Source organism: Natator depressus, chromosome 2 (genome assembly GCF_965152275.1).
Source record: "Natator depressus isolate rNatDep1 chromosome 2, rNatDep2.hap1, whole genome shotgun sequence".
Classification (NCBI taxonomy): domain Eukaryota; kingdom Metazoa; phylum Chordata; order Testudines; family Cheloniidae; genus Natator; species Natator depressus.
In genome coordinates this window covers 221146764-221172418 of record NC_134235.1, presented here as the reverse complement: position 1 = coordinate 221172418, position 25655 = coordinate 221146764, and the positions used below count along the sequence as shown (strand labels likewise).

Sequence of the window (25655 nt, the reverse complement as noted above, 5' to 3'; positions counted from 1 at the left end):
TGTAAGACCTTACTCAAAGAGTAGTTATCCATGGTTCATTGTCAAACTGGGGGGGGGGAACATATCCAGTGGGGTCCCAAAGATGTCTGCCCTGGGTCTGCTACTATTCAGTATCTTCATTAATGTTTTGGGTAATGGAGTGGAGAGTATGCTTATAAAATGTGCAGATGACACCAAATTCGGTGGTGTTGCAAGCACTTTGTCAGACAGAATATGGATTCAAAATATCCTTTACAAATGGAAGAATTGGATTGAAATGAACAAGATGAAATTCAATAAAGACAAGCGCAAAGTCCTTCACTTAAGAATTTAAAATATAATCATAGAATCATAGAACTCGAAGGGACCTCAAGAGGTCATCTTGTCCAGTCCCCTGCACTGAAGGCAGGACTAAGTATTATCTAGACCATCCGTGACAGGTGTTTGTCCAACCTGTTCTTAAAAATCCCCAATGATGGAGATTCTACAACCTTCCTAGGCAATTTATTCCAGTGCTTAACCGCACATAGACGTGAACTGCGCTCTAGCCCAGCGTCTCCCACACCACAACCCTCGGAGACACAGGAAGGGGGAGAGGACACAGAGCTAGGCACCGACCATGACACATCTCCTGTACACAATTCATCTTCCTCCTCAGATGGGGGGATTATGCCTCCACCATCAGCTTCGGCAGATGACTTTAAACAGTTTCAAGAACTGTTCAAGAGAGTCGCAGAAAGCCAAGACATCTCACTAGAGGAGGTAAAGACAAACCAGCCCAAGCTGGTACAAATACTGCAACCCACATCTACCTCCAAGATTGCCCTTCCCATCAACAAGGCCATCTTGGATCCTGCGGAGACAGCCTGGCAGATGCCTGCCTCTATTCCGCCCACCTGCAAAAGAGCGGATAGACAATATTACTTACCATCCAAAGAGACAGACTTTTTATTTGCACACCCACCTCCCAACTCCCTAGTTGCTGAGGCAGTAAATCACTGTAACAAACAGCCACAATTTGGATTACACCCCATGACAAACAACACAAAAGACTTGACTTTTTTGGACACAAAGTATATTCCTCCGGCACCCTTCAGTTTTGAGTGGCCAATTATTCAGCACTACTGGCCAAATACGACTACAACAACTATGGGAAACTTGCCCAGTTCACATCTGAGCTCCCAGAGGAAAAACAGACACAATTCTAGGCCATTGTCACTGAGGGCCAGCTCATATCCAAACAGCCCTTCAGGTGACATTAGTCACAGCAGACACGGCAGCCAGAATGACAGCCACACCTGTAGTAATTCACCGAGCCTCATGGCTTCAGGCCGCGGGGATACCAAAAAAACTCCAGACAAAAGTAGAGGACTTACCTTTCAACTGGGAACAACTTTTCTCTCAGAAGACGGACGAGGTGCTTCATTCAGTGAAGGACTCTCAGGCCACGCTCTGCACTTTGGGGATTTACACACACACCCTGCAAAAAGAAGGAGATACCAACCATATCAGAGACCTAGAGACTCCTCAATCAACAGCGACCATATGATAACCAACACCGGCGTCAACGATCACAATGCCGGCGGACACCTCTGTGATGGGTTGGATCACAGAAACCCCCTTGGGACTGCCACATGATGTGCCAAGACTACTTCTGCTCCTGCTTTCCTGCCCCGTCAGCTTAGGACTTCAGTGCCCTTCCTGGTTTGAGCCAGACCCGCTAGCCTGCTGCAAACTCAGACCCAGGTCTGAACTATGTCCCTTAACAGCTGCAGGCTTAATTGAAAGCAACTTAAGAAGTGCTCCTGGCTTTAACACTCAGATGCCCAACTCCCAATGGGGTCCAAACCCTAAATAAATCTGTTTTATCCTGTCTAAAGCTTATACAGTGTAAACTCATAAATTGTTCACCCTCTATAACACTGATAGAGAGATATGCACAGCTGTTTGCCCCCCCCAGGTATTAATAATACTCTGGGTTAATTAATAAGTAAAAAGTGATTTTATTAAATACAGAAAGTAGGATTTAAGTGGTTCCAAGTAGTGACAGACAGAACAAAGTGAATTACCAAAAAAAATAAAATAAAACACGCAAGTCTATGTCTAATCAAACTGAATACAGATAAAACCTCACCAGTTCCAGTAAGCTTCCTTTTACAGACTAGTCACCGTCTAGTCTGGGTCCAGCAATCGCTCACACCTTCTGTAGTTACTGTCCTTTGTTCCAGTTTCTTTCAGGTATCCTTGGGGGTGGAGAGGCTCTCTCTTTAGCCAGCTGAAGACAAAATGGAAGAGTCTCCCAGGGGTTTAAAGAGACTTTCATTTGTGGGTGGAGACCCCTCCTCTCTCCTATGCAAAGTCCAGCAACAAAATGGAGTTTTGGGTCACCTGGGCAAGTCACATGTCTATGCATGACTGAGTTCCTTACCAGCCAAGTCACATTCCTGGGAAAGCTCAGATGTGGATTGGCATCTCCAAATTTATTGTTGGCTTAAGGGCTTCTTGATTGGGCACTTACTGAGAATAGTCTTTTCTCAGGAAGCTGACCAACTGCTTCACTAAAACCTACTTAGAATCAGACAAGTATACAGCCAATATTCATAACTTCAAACACAAAAATGATACATGCATACAAATAGGATTAATAGATTCAGTAGATCATAACCTCTACAAAGATATGTTACATGGCATATGTAGCATAAAACATATTCCAATTATGTCATATATATACATTCATAAGCATATTTCCATAAAGCTTTATGGGGGGCACCATCACAACCTCAATCTCAGGTACCGACTTCTCAGTCAGCACCTCCAAAACCGCAATTTTGAAAAGTTGGTTGAGGGTCTGAATGACCTCCCTCACGAAACAACGCTCAGGCTTGACGCATCCCCAATTTTTGCTGTCGACTCCATCCCTTTTACCACATCTGGGCCACTATAACATCAGACCAGTGGGTGCTGGAAGTTACACTATCCCCTTTACCTCCCGCCCACCTAAGCTATCCCCTTCCCTATCCCTCTTCAGGGCCCCTTCTCACAAGCACCCACTACAACAAAAAGTTGATCATCTTCTACAACTAGGTGCTGTGGAACAAGTACCACTACAATTGAGAGGGAAGAGATTCTACTCCCATTACTTCCTGACCCAGAAGAAGAGCAAGGGATGGAGACCCATCCTGGATCTGTGGAAGCTCAACAAGTTCGTCAGATCCCAAAAGTTCAAGATGTCCATTGGGTATGATACTCCCAGTGCTGCAACAGGGGACTGGTTTTCAGCCCTCAACCTCCAAGATGCTTATTTCCATATCACCATTCTGCTCACAGGAAATTTCTACGATTCACGGTAGCATGAGAACACTTCCAATACAGAGTGCTACCATTCGGCCTATCCACGGCACCAAGAGTCTTCACCAAAACTCTAGCATTGGTAGCGGCACATCTACACAAACATGGAGTAATGATTTCCATCTACCTGACAATTGCCTTATCAAATGCCTAACCCTACAAGACACAATGGATGCAGTCCAGTCCACTATCACACTATTCCGGGAGCTGGGTCTACAAATAAATAACGGAAATCAACCATAAACCCGATCCAGTAACTAGACTTTATAGGGGCACACCTCGACGCCATAGAAGCCAAGGCGTCATTACCCCTTACCGGATTTACAAACCCCACAAACCTCATCTCAGAGGTATAAGTCAGTCCTCAAGTTTGGGCTCGCACTGTCCTACAATTACTAGGACATTCGGCAGCCACAACATTCGTGGTACGACATGCAAGACTACATATGCGATGCCTACAAGTTTGGCTAAGCACGGTGTACATACCAAGCAAAAACAACCTACACAGTTCCACAGTTCCACCAAATGTCCTGAAATCATTACAATAGTGGATAAGACCACAAAAGTCTGTATGGGTATCCTTTTCCAACAGGAACCCCCGACAACAGTGATCACCACAGATGCCTCACCTATAGGCTGGGGTGCTCACATGTGTCAACACACGATACAGGGAAAATGGTCTCCAGGAGAGACTCAACTGCACATCAATTTGCTAGAGCTGTGCACAGTCCACAATGCCTGCAGACATTTCCTACCTCATATGGAACAAATCCATTTGAATTATGACTGATAATATCGTCTGTATGTTCTACATCAACAGGCAAGGAGGAGCCCCCTGTGTGCTCTCCCTTGCCAGCCGGATCTGCTGTCTCAACACAACGGTCAGACTCTCCACCAGAACCTGGAAATACTCCACCTACAAGCGTGGCTCCTGAATGGTTCCACCATGTCGAAATAACCTACTCAGAACAAGTTAAACACATGTTACTAAACAGCAGGAAACTGACTACGAGAAATACCTACCTTCAAAGCGGGAAGAGGTTCTCCGCCTGGTGTCAAGGAAGACACTTGATGAGTGATTCAGCACCACTACCATTAATCTTAGAATACCTATTGGAGCTGAAAAGCACTGGCTTAACGATAAGCTCGATCAGAGTCTATTACTCACTGCACAAGGTGAGTAACCTTTCCTTACAAAATGGGAAATTGCTGGCTGAAAAGAATCTGGAGGTTATAGTGGATCACAAATTGAATATGAATCAACAATCTGATGCAGTTGCAAAAAGGCTAATATCATTCTGAGATGTATTAACAGGAGTGTCACATGTAAGACAATAATTGTCCCACTCTCCTTGGCACTGGTGAGGCATCAGCTAGAGCACTCTGTCCAGTTCTGGGTGCCACACTTTAGGAAAGATATGGACAAATTGGAGAGAGCCCAGAGAGCAAACAAATGATAAAAGAAAGATTTAAAAAATTGGGCATGTTTAGTCTTGATAAAAGAAGACTGAGAGGGGACTTGATACCAGCTTTCAAATATGTTAAGGGCTGTTAGAAAGGAAAGATCATGCATTTGTGCAAGGAATAGTGCCACACCTTCACACTGCCCACCCCCCATGGCCCCAAAATGCTTTGGGATGCTCACACTAAGGATTTATGGGGCACTATCTGCCCCACATGAATGTGAACATCAGAAATAGGACGGACCCTGACCCTTGAAGATCACCTGGAAGTGTCACGCTAATTTAGAATACAGCTGGTGGGCAGCCAAGAAATATGTTATACTAGTCCACTGTATACAGCACAAATTTTTTAGCTGCTTCTGAGATCTTTACAGCCCTACACAGTTTGGGTACCCAACAGATCATATTTCACTATGTTCTCCTGTGCCAGTGCTTGTAATCTAAAGCACTTCTGGTAACAATCCCTGCATACCAAAACTTTAGGAGGACTGTGTGCAGGGTCCTCAGCTTTTGGAACTCATTTTCCTTTTTTTGATTCAACTGAGCTTGAATTTGATGTATGCAGTGTTGTTGTAGCCATGGTGGTCGCAGGATATTAGACAAGGTGGGTTAGGAGATATCTTTTATTGGACCAACTCCTATTGGTGAGAGAGACAAGCTTTCAAGCTACACAGAGCTCTTCTTCAGACCAATAAAATATATTACCTCACCCACCTGGTCTCTTGAATGTGTTGACATTTGGAGCAAAAAGTAATGACCCATCTTTTGTTCAGGGCTAGAGCTTGTAGGGAATTTTTTGACAAAATAGTTTTTTTTTGTCAGAAAATACTGAGTTGACAGAATAGAGGGCATGTGCACCTCAGAATAACCCATGGCCCATTAATCAGCTCATTCACCTGATGGAAAGCAGGGACTTGAACCTTAGTTGCTTCCATACTAGAGGAGTGCTCGAACCAGGCTATTGGTCTCGCTCTTGCTCTCTCTGTAAAAAGGACTTGGCTTCATCCTGATGCAACTGGGAAAATTTTTGACACCTTGAACATTTTCACAGAATGGGAAAACCCATTCCAGCCCACCCCAGTTCTACTCAGGACTTTTGTAGGAAGGATGCTGTGAAGGACTGTCTTGTTGGGTAATACTGATACTGTTTTGTGGTTTTTTTACTGTCACACATTGACATTTGGGGTACTGTTTGGATACAGATAGTGTCCATGGACAAATAACATACACAATGCTACGTATAAATTCATGTCAACTGTACACATTTTCGCAAATTAAATTTGGCCCTTGAGCACCTGGCAATTTGTAGCCATCAGGCTCACAATGTTTTGCCGCTGCTGCTTTATAGGTTTCTGTGGCAAAGATGTAAAAGCACAATGGCAATACACTGTCGAGTGACCGCACTCAATATAGGGACAACACTCATTTGTTTTGATGGGCGTCTGCAAAAACAATCAAACCTCAGTTAGAAAGACAAGCTTTTGCAATTGCTCCTGGTATTGGTGCTCTGTCCCCTGTGCTGCTGGGTTGCTGTCACATAGCATAATATCATTTTCCAATCCCCATTGCTATGCAAGCAACAATTAAACTACTGAAAACCACCCATGTCAGTTCTCACTGCATCTCTCTCTTTCTTCCCAAAACAACCTGTTAAGAGGTCGGGAACCAAGGCCTATTGTAGTGCTGTGAACAGCCAAACAACTTATAGTAGTTGATATCTTAGGCTGGAATTAAATGGGTAACACAGAAGGCATCTGACAGCAAATGGTGGAGAAAATTAAAATCTAGCGACAGAGTCAGAAATGAACTGATGATATTGAGGCTCAAAGCACACAAACTATTTTGGATGGACAACACTTTCTGTGGCACAACTAGGAATCATTACCTAGATTCTCGATCAGTGGTTCTCAACCTTTCCAGACTTCTGTATCTCTTTCAGGCGTCTGATTTGCCTTGAGTACCCCCAGTTTCACCTCACTTAAAAACTACTTGCTTACAAAATCAGACATAAAAATTCAAAAGTGTCACATCGCACTATTACTGAAAAATTGCTTACTTTCTCATTTTTACCACATAATTCTAAAATAAATCAAGTGGAATATAAAGATTGTACTTACATTCACTGTATAGTATATGGAGCAGTATAAACACGTCATTGTCTGTATGAAATTTTAGTTTGTACTGACTTTGCTAGTGCTTTTTATGTAGCCTGTTGTCAAACTAGACAAATATCTAGATGAGTTGACATACCCCCTGGAAGACCTCAACATGTACCCTTGATTGAGAACCACTGGTCTAGATGCTGCTGTCCAACTATGGAATACTCAAATACCTGCAGGCCAGAGATGGACAACTCTATTCTCCCTGTTCCACCAAGTTCCCTGTAACACTGCTAGTAAGCTTATTGATTGAGATAGAGGATAAGAGACACGTTCTTATCACAGTTTAAAAGCATTTTTCCTGATTATTAAGTGCTTTACTCTGTTCCCCCCACACCCCTGCCCCATGTGTATTTATGGCAAGCAACAGTAAATACAAAGAATGAAAAGGGCCAGATATTCAGGTGATATAAATGGGTGTATTATCATTATGGTCAGTGGAGCGATAATCGATTTATATTACCTCAAAATTAGCCCCAAATCTTCTTAAATGCTAATTAGTAAGTAAGGTAATCATTCTGGATAATACCAAAGACCTAACTCACACATACAATTGCAAGCTAAGCTGTTATCTGCAGTGCCTTTGTTTGTTAGCAATCACCCTCCTCAGCTATGTTATATATTTAAATATAGACTTATTTCTAATTATGTTAATTTTCTTTAAAAATGCAAGGAGAGTACAGACCATTCCCTTCTGTGAACTGGATGGAAATAGTGAGGGGAAAATAATCATTGATTTTTACAGGAGATACAGGCTGTACTGAAGGTATTTAATAACATGAAAAACTGGCACAACATCAAGCACAAAAATAATCTCCCTTTAATCAATACAGTGACAAGCCAAATTCAATGGCAGTAGCCTTCACAGAGCCTGTCCTCCAAACGAACAACAAGTTTTCTCTAGAGGTCTGATGGAGGTATGGGGTTTTTCAGGGTACATAATTGTTTTCCCAGAATAGAAACCTCCAGAGAAGGTTAGTTTTATCTATTGTACACATGGCTAAATTGGCTTATGTCACTTTCTTCTATAGATTGATGAAGCGTTGTTTGAATTCAGTCAGATTACCACCACAGCACGGTGCTAAATCATGCTTCTAAATAAATGTGAGAATTAGTAAGGACGTGCAATATGTATTGTGAATTAATGCCAATTAGATAAACATTTTCCTCATGACTGATCTACACAAGTTGAGTGATCTTTTTCTTGTTTTAAAAGCTCTGTGTGGACTGAGATTAGAAGACAGCCAGCCAAATAATCATTTGGTGGGAACAAAGAGGAAACCATTAAAGATTTGCTACAAAGTGCAGTAAAAATAGGCATTTATGAATTTTGAATAGGATAGCTCAACTTCCCAGACACCACAGGGCGATGGACAACACACCAAGAAGCAGGGCCAGCCCACAACATTTTGGCACCTGAGGCGAGGAGCTCAAATGACGCCCCCATGCCCAACAAAGAAAATAACAGAACGCAACTAGCCATCACCTTCAGCCCCCAACTAAAACCTTTCCAATGCATCATCAAGGAGCTACAACCTATCCTGAAGGATGACCCATCACTCTCACAGATCTTGGGAGACAGGCAAGTCCTTGCTTACAGACAGCCCCTCAACCTGAAGCAAATACTCACCAGCAACCACACACCACACAACTGAACCACTAACCCAGGAACCTATCCTTGCAACAAAGTCCGTTGCCAACTGTGTCCATATACCTATTCAGGGGACACCATCATAGGGCCTAATCACATCAGCCACACTATCAGAGGCTCATTCACCTACACATCTACCAATGTGATATATGCCATCACATGCCAGCTATGCCCCTCTGCCATGTACATTGGCCAAACTGGACAGTCTCTATGTAAAAGAATAAATGGACACAAATCAGACATCAAGAATTATAACATTCAAAAACCAGTCAGAGAACACTTCAATCTCTTTGGTCACTCGATTACAGACCTAAAAGTGGCAATTCTTCAACAAAAAAACTTCAGAAACAGACTCCAATGAGAGACTGCTGAATTGGAATTAATTTGCAAACTGGATACAATTAACTTAGGCTTGAATAAAGACTGGGAATGGATGTGTCATTACACAAAGTAAAACTATTCCCCCATGTTTATTCCCCCCCTCTCCCCACTGTTCCTCACACGTTCTTGTCAACTGCTGGAAATGGCCCACCTTGATTATCACTACAAAAGGTTACCCCCCGCCCGCTCTCCTGCTGGTAATAGCTCACCTTACCTGATCGCTCTCGTTACAGTGTGTATGGTAACACCCATTGTTTCATGTTCTCTGTATATATAAATCTCCCCACTGTATTTTCCACTGAATGAGTCCGATGAAGTGAGCTGTAGCTCACGAAAGCTTATGCTCAAATAAATTTGTTAGTCTTTAAGGTGCCACAAGTCCTCCTTTTCTTTTTATCAAACAAGTGTTTCTTACTGTTACCCTGCCTTCCCCCTACCTCACCCACTTGTCTATTTCACCAATGTTTTTGGACTGTACACACTTTAGGTCAGGGATTGTCACTGACCAAGTGTACAGTGACTATTCTGTAAAAAAATGGGAACAGTAATATTTCCTTACCTCCCAGGGGTGTCGTGTGAATACAAATACATTAAAGATGGTGAGGCGCTCAGATACTATGGTGATGGGGGTCACATAAATATGACAGATCGATTAGCTAGATTAGGTAGCTCCATGGATAGAAAGCCTGCTCCTGTACCATTGAAAAGTCAGCGGGAGCTGGTACACTGACCTCAGTGTGTGCAGAATCAAGCCCCTAGTGCTTGGACCAGGTTGATCCAGCTACTACCACAATACTGGTAATAGTATTTCATCTATAGTTAATGTGCTGTTTGCTGGAGAAACAGGTACATACTAAGTCTCACAATGTTCAGTGTGTTAGGTGTAGCTCCTTGTTAATTCTGGGGAGCTAGCAATAGCCACTTGGAACTGCTAGTGCGCGCTCCAGCTGCCTTCATTGTGTTAGGTGTAGTTGTATTTAGTGGAGGAGGGATTTCTTGCAGCAGCTTGGTGAAGTATAGCACAGAGTAGCTTGAGGAGCATGCCAGAGCTGTGACTGTGATACAAGGAAATCTGTGGGTTGATCTAACTCCCTTCTCCCATGTATATGTTCAAAGAAAGGAGTTCATGTGTACCTGTAGGGAACCATTACACCCAGTTTCTTTAGTCAGTTCTCTAGGCTGAGGCAGCAGCAGTGCACATGGGGTCTTCTTGGCATGGAGATTGCCAACTGCGAGGTGGGAGATGAGAGTTCTCAATGCCTTTAATGGTGAATAAGTGAAAGGATAGCATTATATAGAATCCTATGAATGGGTTGCAAAAGAAGGTGAAAAGCTTGTACATTTCAGCAACTGTGAACTTGGCAGAGTAAAAGTATATGTGTTAATGGTCCATATTGGGACATTGCTGAAAGAAGGCAGAGTTAAGGTTATGTGAGCAACCTTAACTGTGCATTTCCTTGTTTTCAGAAATTTTGCTGAAATCAGCATTCTGCAAGAGGGCAACATTCCCCGGGCAACCTTAACTCTGAGTTAACAAAGGTTTTGAACTTTAATTTCCTAGTTTTTTATTAAAAAAAAAACCCAGAAACATTACTGGTGTAATTTCATTTAGGTAGGGAAACTGAAGCACAGAAAGCTGAAGTGATCTGATTAAGGTCATACACCAGTGCCAGCAACAGAGCCAGGAAGAGAGGTTAGGTCTTCTGAGTCCCAGTCCAGTGTTCTCTCCATTGGGCCACATACGTGATTTCCAGATGTGCCCCCCTCCCCAGTCCTGTGAACTATGGAGTAATTGGATCGGAGGGTTGGTCATGCTTTTGAAATATTTGGAGTGTGGAGCTGCTGACAAGGTTGGTGAGAAAAATATTGCCGTCTCTCTCACCTTTTCCCTCCCCTACCACGCATGCCCCTTTCTCCCCACATTTCCAGGTTCTCTCCCTTTCCACCTACATTCTCTTGGAACTTGGAAAGGCAATAACATTCTAAATAATCTCCCTTGCTCTCTGACACCATCTGCTAACAGGTACACATATTGCAGACAGAGTAGTTAGGTGAGCCGAAAAGAAGAACTTTTTCTGGAACACCATTCACAGTTTGGGTCTCCCATAGAGTTAGCAGATGCCATGCACTAGATGGAGTGAAACTCAAGCAATGGAAGCCACCTTGAGCCCGATCAGAGCCCTAATTCAGGGTGTGGGGGTGGAGGGGAGAAGGTAAAAACTTTAAACAAATATCGAGGCTTTTGGGGGGTATCTTGGGAATCTCTGGTCAAGTGACCCCAGCATGACTAAACCCACCCTGCATCCTCATGAGGCACACTACATTTCAAGAGAATCAGACTAAGCATGTTGCTCTCAGAGAACGTAGAAAGCTCAAAAGCTGGTTGCAGCTGTAACTATAGTGGAGCCCCCATTCCACATAATAACGCAAGTGTCTTCAGGGAAAAAAGATGGCTTAATTTAAAAATAACCACTGGATGGCTCCATAAAAGAGAGAAAGAAAAACCAAGCAGGAACACTGAGTAAAGCTGATTGAAACAAAAGGATATCCCCATTTTTATCTAAGTCACACTCAGGTGATGGAGAAATGCATACCCTGACATTACTCTTCTTGGCTAATGAATGTAACCCTCTACAGAGTGTAGTAATGTTGAAACAAGAAGCAAATGAAACAACTGAAGAAACCAATGGCCATTCAGGGGAAAGTACTGAAGGAGTGTGACTCAACTGAGCTGCTACCAAAAACAGCTGTCACCATTTTGTACCATTTTAACTGCCACGTGCCTCTCACCTCAGATTAAAGACTTTGAGTTTACTGGGGAGGTTTTCTCTGGGCCAGTAGAGGAAAGAGAACCCCTATAAGGATTGCCCCCATGCGTCTACCCACCTTCTCGGGGTGCTCAGTTTCCTCGTGAGCTTTGGGGCAGGGCCACAGCAGAGAAAGGGGAGCTTCCTAGCTGAATGGCTGGTTTGAAAAATGTAATGGATGCCCATTGAGCCCAAGGGGAGGAACCTTTCCTCTGCCAGTGAGTGCTATTCTGCACTGATGGGTTACAGCTGTTGCCTTTCTCTCTTCCTGCACCCAAGTCCATTCAGGATTAGAGTAGGACCTGCTTTGGGGTCTTTGCTCTGGCCACCATGCGACTTGTCTTTTTTAGGTCTGGGAGGGAATGCTTCACTCACTGTCAGACAGGGCCAGGCAGGATGGGTTTTTCACCTTCTCCTCAGTAGCCCAGAGACCCAGTGGACAGGGTAGGTTATAAAGTATTCATGTTGTTGCAGCTTGGCTGGTGCCCAGTGCATCTGTAACTGAAAGCAGGATTAAGGGAGGCCCTTAAACAAGGTGGGGAATGGCATTGGGACTACTAATATCTGGTACAGTGGGGGGCCAACACCTTTTCCCCATATTCTCAATCTTCATAGGAGGAGTGGACAGTGGGGGCCCAGCAACAGTGATGGGGCAAAATTAAAGGTTAAAGAGGGCTAGGTAGAGGGCAGCCCTTACCCAGGTGGTCTGGCTGATGGAAGGAAGGTTGAGCTGACCTGGACAAGTTATTGTGGGATAGTTCCCAGATGTGTTAAATTAATAAAGCTGCAGCTAGTTAAACCACATTCCTGATGTCTTGTCCATATCCATCAGATACAGAATTGTTGAGTAGCGCCGTACTACCCACAAGAGCAACACAAGACAGAAGCTGTAAAGTTGAGCATGAAGACAATGTTATCGACAATAATATTAAGATATGGACAAATGAAGATGTCCAATTTAGAAAGCAAAATTGATCTCTTGACAAATGCAGGGAAAAAATGAGCAAACTAGAAATCCTCACTTGCAAGTTGGGACAATTGAATTCCTACACAGCAAAAAGAAATATCAGACAATTTAGAAAAATCAACTTAGATCTAAGGCTCTCAATGCTGGGAGAGGACAGAGACTAACTAAGCACCATATTCAAAGAGAACCCTGGGCCAGAAACCCTGGTCTCAAAGATAAGGCTTGGGGAACTTCTGTGTTGCATTACTCAGGCAGTTCAATGCAGACCGGAAGCTGCCCTAAAGGGGCAGTCAAGATTAGGGAAACTGATGTAACAAAATTCTTGGGTGGTGTAAAACTGGAGTAGTGGGCTCTATGCCCTCTGCTCTCCACTCCCTCTGGATGGGACCAAGAGAGACATAGGCTGGGGGCAGGAGGCATGTGGTCTGAGAAAACAGTGCTCTTCCCAAATCTCATTCAGCATAGCAATCCCTATGGACTGCCAGTATGCACTTTATAGTTCATAAAGCAGTTTATAGTCACCTTCTCGTCCCTTCTCCAGAACAGCAGAGGATTCAGCCCTATGAATAGATTACATTTCCCCCCTTTAAATTATACAGATGAAGATAAAAAGTGCATGGAGGATTATATTAACAGCACAAGATCAGCTAGTTATAATCCATAATACAAAATAAAATAAAAACCCAAGATTGTTTTGCAGGATAAAAAATATGTCAGTCAAGGTTCAGATTTGAGAAAAGGTTTATGGTCAAATTATACATCTCAGAAAATAGGTCTGTGCCATGGAAACTACAATAATGGATCTTTAAGTATATGGACTCAAACATCCCTGCTATAATTGCAATTATCAGGAACTATAACAGGCTGAATCAAGAGAAGAACAAGGAATACAGATATTACAACTCCCACTGTTTCAGCAAACATTTTTATAAGGTAGCGAAGCAATGGAATTAGACCAAAGGGAATGAGTTTCTGGAAGCTATTTGCAAACTATAAATTGGCAGAAGAACAGTGAATTCTAGTTACATTTTAAGTAGGGCTGTCAAGCGATTAACAAAATTAATTGCAATTAAATGTACAATAAAAAAATTATTCGTGATTAATTGCACTGTTAAACAATAGAATACATTTATTTAAATATTTTAGATGTTTTCTACATTTTCAAATATACTGATTTCAATTACAATACAGAATACAAAGTGTACAGTGCTCATTTTATATTTATTTTTGATTACAAGTACTTGCACTGTATAAAAACAAAATAAATAGTATTTTTCAATTCATTTAATATAAGTACTGTAGTGCAATCTCTTTATCATGAAAGTTGAACTTAGAAATGTAGAATTATGTAAAAAAACCTACATTCAAAAATAAAACAATGTAAAATTTTACGCCTACAAGTCCACTCAGTCCTACTTCTTGTTCAGCCAATCACTCAGACAAACAAGTTTGTTTACATTTGCAGAAGATAATGTTGCAATGTTTACAATGAAAGTGAGAAAAGGCGTTTGCATGGCACTGTTGTAGCCAATGCCACAAGATATTTATGTGCCAGATGCGCTAAAGATTCCTATGTCCCTTCATCCTTCAACCACCATTCCAAAGGACATGGGTCCATGCTGATAACGGGTTCTTCTTGATAACAATCCAAAGCAGTGTGTACCGACACATGTTCATTTTCATTATCTAAGTCAGATGCCACAAGCAGAAGGTTAATTTTCTTTTTTGGTGGTTCGAGTTCTGTAGTTTCTGCTTCTGTGTGTTGCTCTTTTAAGACTTCTGAAAGCATGAGCCACACCTCATCCCTCTCAGATTTTGGAAGGCACTTCAGATTCTTAAACCTTGGGTCGAGTGCTACAGCTATCTTTAGAAATCTCATATTGGTACCTTCTTTGCATTTTGTCAAATCTGCAGTGAAAGTGTTCTTAAAACGAACATGTGCTGGGTCATCATCCGAGACTGCTATAACATGAAATATATAGCAGAATGCTGGTAAAACAGAGCAGGGGATATACAATCTTCCCCGAGGAGTTAAGTCACAAATTTAATTAACACATTATTTTTTTAACAAGCGTCATCAGCATGGAAGCATGTCCTCTGGAATAGTGGCCAAATCATGAAGGGGCCTACGAATGTTTAGCATATCTGGCACATAAATACCTTGCAATGCCGCTACAAAAGTGCCATGCAAATGCCAGTTCTCACTTTCTGGTGACATTTTAAATAAGAAGTGGGCAGCATTATCTCCCATAAATGTGAACAAATTTGTTTGTCTTAGCGATTGGCTGAATATGAAGTAGGACTGAGTGGACTGGTAGGCTCTGAAAGTTTACATTGTTCTGTTTTTGAGTGCAGTTATGTAACAAAAAAATTCTACATTTTTAAGTTGGACTTTCACAACAAAGAGATTGCACTACTGTACTTGTATGAGATGAATTGAAAAATACTATTTCTTTGGTTTATCATTTTTACAGTGCAAATATTTGTAATAAACAATATACACTTTAATTTCATTTACAACACAGAATACTATATGAAAATGTAGAAAAACATCCAAAATATTTAATAAATTTCAATTGGTATTCTATTGTTTAACATAGCGATTAAAACTGTGATTAATCATGATTAATTTTTTTAATCACAATTCATTTTTGAGTTAATTGTGTGAGTTAACTGCGATTAATCAATAGCCCCAATTTTAAGCCATTAAAGGATCTTTTTGTTCTCCGCCCTCTTCCTCTCCACCCCAACTAACAGTTCAATATAAAAAATAGCCCACTGTCAAAGAGTCTTCCTGATTCATTCTGATTAGCATTCCCCATTGGTTTATTGGGATAAACGGACAGAATGTACACCCACAGGGTTATATTTAGCAAATACTAAATTCTGAATCAAGGTTCTGTCAAGTGAGAACAGAAACTAAACAATGAATTTGGATCCATCCAGCTCAAACAAATTTGCATTTAACAGTCTGATTCTGAAGCATCTGTTCATTTAACCCATCTTGAATCAGGTTGTATAAAAGAGATTTATTTACAGAAGCTCAGACAAACTTTTCAATTGTTTGGCCATTATTCATTGTTATCATCATCAATTATTTTTACAGCACCCAGAAGTGTGCTAGGCACAGGGCCATGGTTATAAATAAGAATCAGTGAAGGCTTATTTATATACTTTATCTTCTTCTTTCCTTAATTTTGGGTGGGTTGGGAAGGGGTAATCTCCCATAGTTTTCAAAACTTTTAGGATGGAGTTGGTTGAACAAATTTCAGTTTCATCAAATCAAAATATTTTCTGGGAACGTATAGCTTTTGATAAATTTTTGATGGAAAACTTTCAAAATAATTTGGAGTATTTTGTTCCAAATTCTGATTTCATTCTGATTTTTATATTCTATTAAATTCTAACATTAAATTATATTATACTATATAAAATATTTAATATTTAACATTATAATATTTTACATTATCTAAACATTTTGACAAGGTCATTTTGATGTTTCTGAATCACAAATTTCCATCCATGAAAAGTGTTGACATTTCAATTTGTTGTCCTGATTCGTGACAAAAACAAATTTCAAAATGTTAGAATTTCATGCGAAACAGAAATGTCATTTCTCACCAGCTGTACTATAGATATATAAAACCATTGTTTCTTAGCCTTACAAGTTCCTTTATGTGTTTTTTAAAACTTCTAATAGGCCACTTGTAATAACCTGAAGCCCCTTAAATGGGCATTGACTAAAAACCCCATTAGTGTTTATGGTGATTAAAACTCCAACACCACAGACCTTCATCCCTTGAGCTAACAGAGTATGACTGTTATCTATCATTAGAGAAATCCTTTTATTTTATAAGTTAATTGCTATAGGGTAAGATAAGTACATACACACTGTCCCAAGCAGGTCTGAGTCTATCAGATAAGAGGGCAATAGTTCACGTACACACCGGTCAGTACTGTACATACCTCCCAGCAGAGATAATTCATGAGCATCTGGGATTCACAAGAGTTTACTACAGAAGTCAAATGCTGCTCTATAATGATTCATAGCTATATACACTGTTACAGTCATCAGCTAAATCACACACAGCAATGTCAAGCAGGTGAACTTTTGCACCAGAAACACAGTCTCCACCCCAATGAACTAAAGTGGAAATCTCCATTCGTGGTCAGAATGGAGGACTTTATCTTCTTTTCAGGGCAGGAACTGTAAGGTGGAATAACTGCAAACACACTGATTTCCTTCCCCAATCCTGAGGAAGAGCTGTGTGAAGTTTGAAAGCTTCCAACAGAAGTTGGTCCAATAAAACATATTACCTCACCTACCTTGTCTTTCTGCAAACACATAGGCAGAAATGAAATTGCATCTAACAGAGGATGGTGGTAGAACACACTGTAAACTTCCAAGTTCCTTCTTTTACTATCTCCACATTACAGACTTTTTGTTAAAGAACACTGTGACATTACGCCCCATATTCTTCATAGAAATATTATGATATGAATATGGCATAAGGAAGATATGTTTTATGCAAGATGGGTCATGTGAGGCATCATTGGAAAGATTATGAGTTACTGAATGTGATTATCCAATTTGTATTCATGAATCATTTCTGTATCTGAAGTTAGAAATATTGACTATGTAATAATTACAACTGTGTGTGTGCTTGGGGAACACCCACCAGACAATATGCAATCAGCCTGGATAGGCCATTAGGAAGGACAATAGGGCTTTGAAGATACTGATCACCCTCCTTCCTGAGAAGTTTCCTGGGATGCTGCTTTGACATGGCAGGGTCATGTCATCGTGTCATCTGGTACAGAATACCATCTTGAAATTCTGTTACTTTTCCACAGGAACGGGGGTGGGGGGGGGTCAAAACTGGGAAACAAAAGATTCCCGCCATATGCAAATCCCATTTAAGGCTAGGGAGTGAGTTAATAATGGCTCTTCTCCACTGCCTTCCCACCCAAGAAGGAAGACTGCTGAAAACACCCGAAGAAACAAAGGAACTAAGCTGGGGGAGGTGGGGGCTGAGTCCAGCCGAGACAGATCAGCCTGTAAAAGGAATCCCTGGAGATTTAAGCTGCAAGCAGTGCAGTTTACCCCAAGAAACTCTGCAACCTTCTTGAAACAACATTTAGGATGAGAAATTATTATTTGTAGCCAGTTTTCCTTAGTGTATTCAGCTTAGTTTGCATATTTTGTTTTATTTGCTCAGTAATCTGCTTTGTTCTGTTTACTATCCCTTATAATCACTTAAAATTTACCTTTTGTAGTTAATAAACTTGTTTTTTTGTTTATTCTAAACCTAGTTTGTCCAATTCCTAACGGGGGGGGGGGCTGCCAAAAGCTGTACATATCTTCTGCCACATTGAGGGAGGGGGCGAATTTCATGAGCATACACTGTATAAATCTCAATACAATGAAAGACAATATAATTTTGGGTTTACACTCCAGAGGGTACATGCCCCAGAGTGATGGGCAATTCCCCGACCTGAGCCCTCCCACACAGAACTGATTGCAGATTCTGTGTGATTCTACAGCTGGGTGTGTCCCTACCTGTGTGTATGCTGGAAAGCGGTCTTGAGAGCCTGACACAGCAGCACAGAGTGCGGCGGACCCAGGCTGGTGGGACAGGCAGGCTCAGTGGGACCCCAGCACATCAGGTGGAACCCAGGAAAGGGGAGTCCAACCCATCACAAACATATCATCTAGATATGAAACAATTCCTCCTCACCTGCTGGGAGATTGCTATTAACATGCAGGCAGCAGAAATAATTCATATCCACTTGCTGTCAGAGCCTGGATGCTGCACCTCTTCTCCCGCTAACTAGATGCTCCCAATGGGCCAGAGATTTCCAAGACCCATTATCTGAGGAAGGAGAATTGACACAAATGCCTGAGTCTGCATATAATGTCAAAGATTATATCAGGCAGATATAAATATTTGTATCATATTGGTTTTATTTCATCCAGGGCTTTATGGCCCCAACAGTTCTGCACCGGGTCAACAGTTTTAATTTATGAAGACCTTTTGCCTATAGAACAGATCCAAGGATTACTTTTACAGTAACTCATTAGCAATATTTATTTATATTTATAATATTTTATATATTGTATTTATATTTACACTCACAAAAACTACATTAAAAACATTAATGTTATGAAGTTAAGCACTCAGAAGTTAGGAACTGCCAGAATATCTGTGAAACCTTCATTTGGTCCCCTTGTGCATATGCATTATTACAATCTTTAATTACATAATTACTTCAGGACTGGCTTGGCTGACATGATCAGGGCCAGGTTGGGATAAGACAAGCTTGAACAAGTAACTGCTGCACAAGCCCAAACAAGTAATTGCTGAAACAATTCACTATTGTGGGTATGGTTGTAGTAAGGGAGGCAGAAACTAACTAAACTAACTATTAGGATTACCAACCTTGGCTGGATGAATTCCTGGAGATTTCGTTACACGACATAATCTTTAATTCCTGTAGACTCTAGGAGAATCCTGCAGGGTTGACAACCCTACTAACTTTTGTGAGTAGATTTATAATAAACAAGGTAGGCAGAAACACCTGAACTGATAAGCGATTGGTCATTATATGCAAGAAAGATAGATGTTAGTAGCTAGAAAAGATATATATAAACTGTGCTGTGTGTGACGTAAATTGAAATTGTGGTATCAGCTTCTTGCATCCAAGCTGTTACATGCCTATTAAAGTAACGTGAGTGACAAGCTGAAGTCAAACTGAGTGTTTTGGATCCCAGAGGACTGGATGAAGTGTTATCCCAGAACTGGATGAGGTGTCCTGGATAAGCAAATGGAAAGGTCTCAGACTGAGTACATATAGACTGAGTATTCATATTCATAGATTCATAGATTCTAAGGCCAGAAGGGACCATTGTGATCAGCTGGTCTGACCTACTATATAACACAGGCCATAGAACTTCCCCAAAATAATTTGTAGAATATATCTTTTTTTAAAAAACAGCCATATCTTGATTTAAAATTGTCAGGGATGGAGAATCCACCACAACCCTTGGTAAATTGTTCCAGTGATTAATTACTTTCACTGTCAAAAATGTATGCCTTATTTACAATCTGAATTTGACTAGGTTCAACCTTCAGCCATTGAATTGTGCTATACCTTTCTCTGCTAGATTGAAGAGCCCATTACTAAATATTTATTCACCATGTGGATACTTACAGACTGTAATCAAGTTACCCCTTAACCTCTTTGTTAAACTAAACAGATTCAGTAATTTGAGTCTATCACTCTGACAGTGACCCCCCCACTACAAAGACTTGAAAAAATTGTGACCCCCCCCCACCTTAAATATCATTAAGTAGATTATGAATAATGCAATTGTAGGTAAGCAAAAACATCTGTGTGCCAAATCAAAGTTTATTTTTACACAGAAACAAACTATGAATTCATTTTTTACAAGCTACAAGTCTTACAGAGTCATTCAACAAGAAACTTGTGCTTGTTTTGTACCAGCTAATTATTTTATGCTGGGTTGAACTGAAAAAACACTTAGCAGCAGGTCATTTTCCACAGATAATTTATTTTGTTGCTTTGTTTTTATTGCAGTCATCGATGAGAATCCCAATTCACATAAGTATGATGTTGCGAACGGGATTAAAACTTTCAAAGATTCAGTTACAAGTTCGGAATAGTCATGTTTCTGTGCACACGTCTTAGAGGGAAATGAACACTGAAGTGTTTTATCAGATGAAAGCTCGATCAGTTTATCTTGCTTGCAGACTTCCTGTAAATTTGGCAGACTCGACTACTCTTTTATTGAACAGATTAATTATCCATCTCTTGCCAAGTTCTTTGTTGTCAGGAAGGAAATAAACCTGGAGCAGCTTTTTAAGGTTAAGTATATGCTCAATCGTAATGTTTTTTAATTGTTTAATGTCTACACTCTTGTCATTGCCAATAAATTTCATGAACTCGCTTCTCAGAGGAAATGACACAAAGTTTCATTCTGAAGCTGAACAGACCAGGCTCCAAGCTTTTTTCCAAAGGCTCTCACTTTGTCTCCCAACACAATTATGTTTTTGTGTCATCCTTGAAAACTCATATTCAGCTCATTCAGATGACTGAAGACATCTGCTAAGTAAGCCAACTGAAGAAGCCAAGATGGATCACTGAATGATATAGCAAAAGGAGACACTTGATGCTGTAGGAACATAAGTACTTCAGCTCACAATTCAAAAGTCTGGTGAACACTTTTCCCTGTGAAAGTCACCTCATTTCAGTGTGCAAGAGAAGACTTTTATGCAGTGCACCTATTTCATCACATAAAGCTGCAAACAGACGAGCTGATAGAGGCCAGCCTTTTATGAAATTCACAACTTTTACAGACTCATCGATTACCTGATGCAACTCACAAAACATTCCTTTTGCATCAAGTGCTAACCAATATAAGAAGCAACGGGTCCAAATTGCATGTAGCATAATTGTTTTTAATCTTGCCACAAGTCCACTGTTCTTGCCAATCATTGCTTTGGCACTGTCACTGCATATAACAATACATTTTTTTCAATAAATTTCAAAATATTTGGTAGCTTCAACAAACATGTTAAATAGACATTCACTGGTTGTGTGGCTAACCAGCTTTACAGAAGACCATGTTTTCCTCCACAGAATCATCTGAATTATATCCAACAAAAGCTAAGAACTGTGCTGAGCTTGAAACATCCGTTGATTTATCAAACTGAAGAGCTAGGAATTCACACCATTTTAACTTTTCTTTCACTTGCTCATGAATGCCATTTCATTAATATGTCACGAAACTATATCATTTGATAAAGGAATAGCTTTAAGCTTATTTGCCTCTTCATGGCCGAGCCCGCTTGTAACCGTATCTAATGCCGCAGGAAGTATGAGATTTTCAGCTATTGTACGTGCCTGACATGTAACATGAGATCTGAAGCTTCAAGAGCATTCTTATTGACATTACTTGTATTCCACATCAGTTTTTGCTGGCTATTCAAGCTGTTCAGTCGTCTCTTGAAGAATTCAAGAGGCTTGTTCTTTGACTGTGGACGTTTAATTTCGAAGCTTTCATGCTTTCAGCACTTAGCACTTCACCACACACAACACAATGAGGTTTATTTTTGATTGCTGTAAAACCGCACGTTAAATAGCTGCAGTCGTAATTTCTGCACGTCACCTTCTTCACTCTTTCATTCTGTGAGGCACTTAGCTGGGCTCTCTTTAAAAATTTATCTATTGCACAAGGAGGCCAGGCTGAAAAGTTTGCATGCAGTACTATTTGCTAGCTGTGAAGAACACCACCACTGCCTGGATGAAAATGGATGAACTATTTTGGCTGAAGTTTGCCAAAAAAAATAAAAAAAAAAACAGCCTGAGGCAGACACCTGGCATGAAAAATTTCAAACTGCATGGTTAAAGTTTCGCAAAGTTATAAGCAACTGAAAATAGTGTTTTATAATGGCAACCTTAATAATAGGCCGAGCTATTAGCCTTGCTTATAATAATTCTTCTATGCATAAATCCAATCTGTTTTAGTGCCTGAATTCTCTGCTGCCTGGAAGTGGGGCATGGAGAGTGAGGGAGATGACCAGGAGGGACATGGTCTATGCGGGCAGTGGGTTGGGGACCACACTGAGTGGTACAAACATGAAAATGTGCTCCCATTCTCAGAATGGTGGTGCTTCAGGGGAGACAGGAGGAGAGGCACGCAGTGATGAGCAGGAGACTAATAAGGCATGAAGGGGACACAGGAGATTGGGGAACATGAAGGGAAATGGGAGAGATAGGAAGGTGTAGGGGGGAGGAAAGGCAGAGCCTTTCATCATGTTGATATTTTAAATGATTATAATTTTGAAGGTACAAAACTTCAACTACTTAAAGTTTTCATTGTGTATAGAAGCCTCCGAAACTCTTGCATATCCTTCTGACACTCCCTACCTTATATCCAGCTTGGGAAGAACACTGGTCTCACACACACACATGCACCCTGGTACAATACCACATGGACTTGCTGAGGAATTAAAGTTGAAAGTATGTTTCAGTGGAATCCAGCTATCACTAAAAACCAAAACCAAACAAACAAAAAAAACCCAACAACCACTTTACAAAAATTTGACATGGTTTAAAAATCCTGAATTGGAAAATATTTGCAAATGAACAGCTAATGGATCCATCCACTTCACCAGCCCCATATAATCCTTCATCATCCATTACTAGCTTGCCCAATTTACAACACCCAACCAACTGAAAGATTACCCCCTTATTTTTGCAAAAAAAGTGCCAAAGTCAAAATAAGAAAATATTAATTACAAAAGACTATTTCTTATTCAAGGATCCATTCACAATATATTATAAAAACTGAATCACAGTACCTTCCTCACTAACAACAACATGGTTGAGTTGCTTTTTAGTAATACAGTTACAAATACAAATTTGCAAGGACTACATATGCTTACATAAACCTGCAACATCAAACAGATCAATTTTTCCAATTGTATTCATAGAAATATTTCTGTAGTCCACAACACTATGAGAAAACAGGCAGGAAGCTGAAATATCTTAAGGTACCCAAGGACTAAATCCCTTGTGAAATATTTAATACACATTTGATAGTACATAATGTCAATGGTGTGCATCCAATACCCTATTTCCATATTGGAAGGGAAAAAAAGACAAAGAGTAAGATTGCCTGGTAGATGTTGGTCAGGTGCAGTCAGAATGAATGATGAAAAATTATATGGAAGAGTGGAATAGGCCAAATACTTAATTTCCAGACTTTCTAATGTTTGCTTATTTTATATAACCTATCACAGCTGGTCATCTGAAAACATGTTGTATTATTTTATTTTCAATACACAAATCCAAATACTTGTGAGCTACAAAAGTTCTAAATAATCTAATCCTTACAGAATGTTTTCAACCACTTTTCAATTTGAAAAGTTTCCACCTACGGCTAATCTGTGTGCTCTGCTTTTCAAATCGGTTTTCTATCTAACTGTACATTACAGGTAAGGTTTTTTTATTTTTATTATTATATTAATTATTATTATTATTATTAAAGTAAAATTTTAAATATGCTAGCAACAGCATCTCTCGTTCTGAACTATTCCTTTTCAGCTGGGTTAATTATGTCACGGACAAAGACATTTGTAGCGCTGGTGTAGAGCTCTGTATAGTTCAAAAGCTTGTCTCTTTCTCCAAGAGAAGTTAGTCCAATGAAAGTTATTACCTCACCCACCTTGTTTCTCATTTATAAAGCCAGAAGTAGAGCACACACAGATAGTCCCCTTCTGTCAATTGCACTGTCCATATTGATGATGTATAGGCACTAAATAATTGGTGGGTTCTATACAACCATTACCCTATTAGAGATATTTCACTTGATTTCCAACTTTTTGAAACCCCCATTGAATACAGGGACTTCTCCATGGTTTTAGTCCTAATGTTATAATTTCTTTCTTTTAAATATGCTAAACAATTCAGGATAAATCCTCCGCCTCACTGAGTTTAAAACCTGATGGGATAAAGGATTAGACAAAACAGCCACTAGCAGTCGCCAATTCTTTGTCTCCTCCACCAACCCCCTCATGTATAAGAATAGTTACTGTAAATTTCAAGAGGTCAGTCACACTTGGGTAATCTGAATCAGTTTACAAACTATTTCAGCTGGTTTAAGAAATAAATTCAAGTTGGCAAAGCTGTGGGGAATAGTAGTAATGCTGATTGCTACATATGGTTTTTGGCTACCTAGATACATGGATCTGCTATACTGAGCATCCAATTACTCCAGTCTTGACTGTTTTAATTTAATCCTTCAGCTATTTTCCATTCTCTGTAACATTACTTCCCACTTTATAACAATTTAAGCTCCTTTCACAGATCTCTTGTGATTGACAAACTCTCATGTTCCTTGTAGTGCTTTAGCAGAATCATTTTTGTGCATTTTGTTGCAAATATTACAGCCCAGTGTTCCCCTGGGCATTGGTGCATGGAGAGGAGACTGCAGATCTACTCTTGGGAGCTGTAGAATGTGGCGGGGGATGGACATTTTGGAGAAGCGATGGCTCCACAGTTTTGGCATGATCAGGAGAAAGCAATGTCGGGGGTGCGAGCTAGGAGTGGGGCTAGCATTTCTCTGCCTGATTCCTAGCCCCCGCCCCCAACACACACACACACATGTATAGAGAGGAGCAGAATAAATTATTGAACACAATTCTGTTTGCCCCTCCATACTGTTGAGTCCCCTGAGGCTTCTTCCCTTTCAACTGGGAAAAATATACCATCAGTAGTGGCAAAGAGATGCCCCATATTTATTTTTTCTGTCTCACTCATTTTCCCTTTTCTACCCACTAGAACCTTAGAAATCACTTCCGAATACACAGTCGGTGCTCGATCCTGCACACTTGTGTACGTGAGCAACTTTGTTCAGGTGAATAGTCCCATTAAGATTACTGGCACTATTGATGTGGGTCTGTGTGAGGGTTTGCCGGATTGGGCCCACCGTTAAAATAGCATTTTTTTATTTTGCTTTTGAGCTGCAACCTTCTTTAGATTAGTTTTTTTCCCCCAGTGTCCAAGATTATTCTCAAAAGAGGAAAGCAATTACAAAACAAAGCAACAACTAGAATCTTAATTTAGACTTGACTCTGCCTCCTGTTTCTCATGGTCTAAATGCTCTTCTGCTTTAGCTCTCAAACCTCTCATAGTCCGTAATATTCATCATTAGAGAACAGATATGCACAGCAGTAGAGGAAACAAGATTTTATTCACTGATGTCATATCCACAAGTGCCTGGCTCACTGGAACATTTCTTCTGTAAATAAGCTCCCCTGTAGAAAAAGAAATGTATTTGTGCATGTCTGAACCAGGTAGGACCTTATCATAATG

The 25655-nt window shown here is 40.5% G+C and overlaps 1 long non-coding RNA gene across 2 annotated transcripts in view; it reads right to left on the bottom strand.

Moving 5' to 3' along the window:
• The window catches only part of LOC141981750 (uncharacterized), a 74805-nt gene that overhangs the window by 5737 nt on the left and 43413 nt on the right, over nucleotides 1-25655 (bottom strand). The window contains exons 1-3 of one of the 2 annotated variants that reach the window (XR_012637897.1): nucleotides 18494-18630; nucleotides 1356-1459; nucleotides 792-875 (exon numbers count right to left, since the gene is read on the bottom strand). This is a non-coding gene — a long non-coding RNA (uncharacterized LOC141981750). Of the gene's footprint in view, nucleotides 1-791; nucleotides 876-1355; nucleotides 1460-18493; nucleotides 18631-25655 lie in introns of those variants that run through there. The other variant, XR_012637898.1, reaches the window with a different exon arrangement.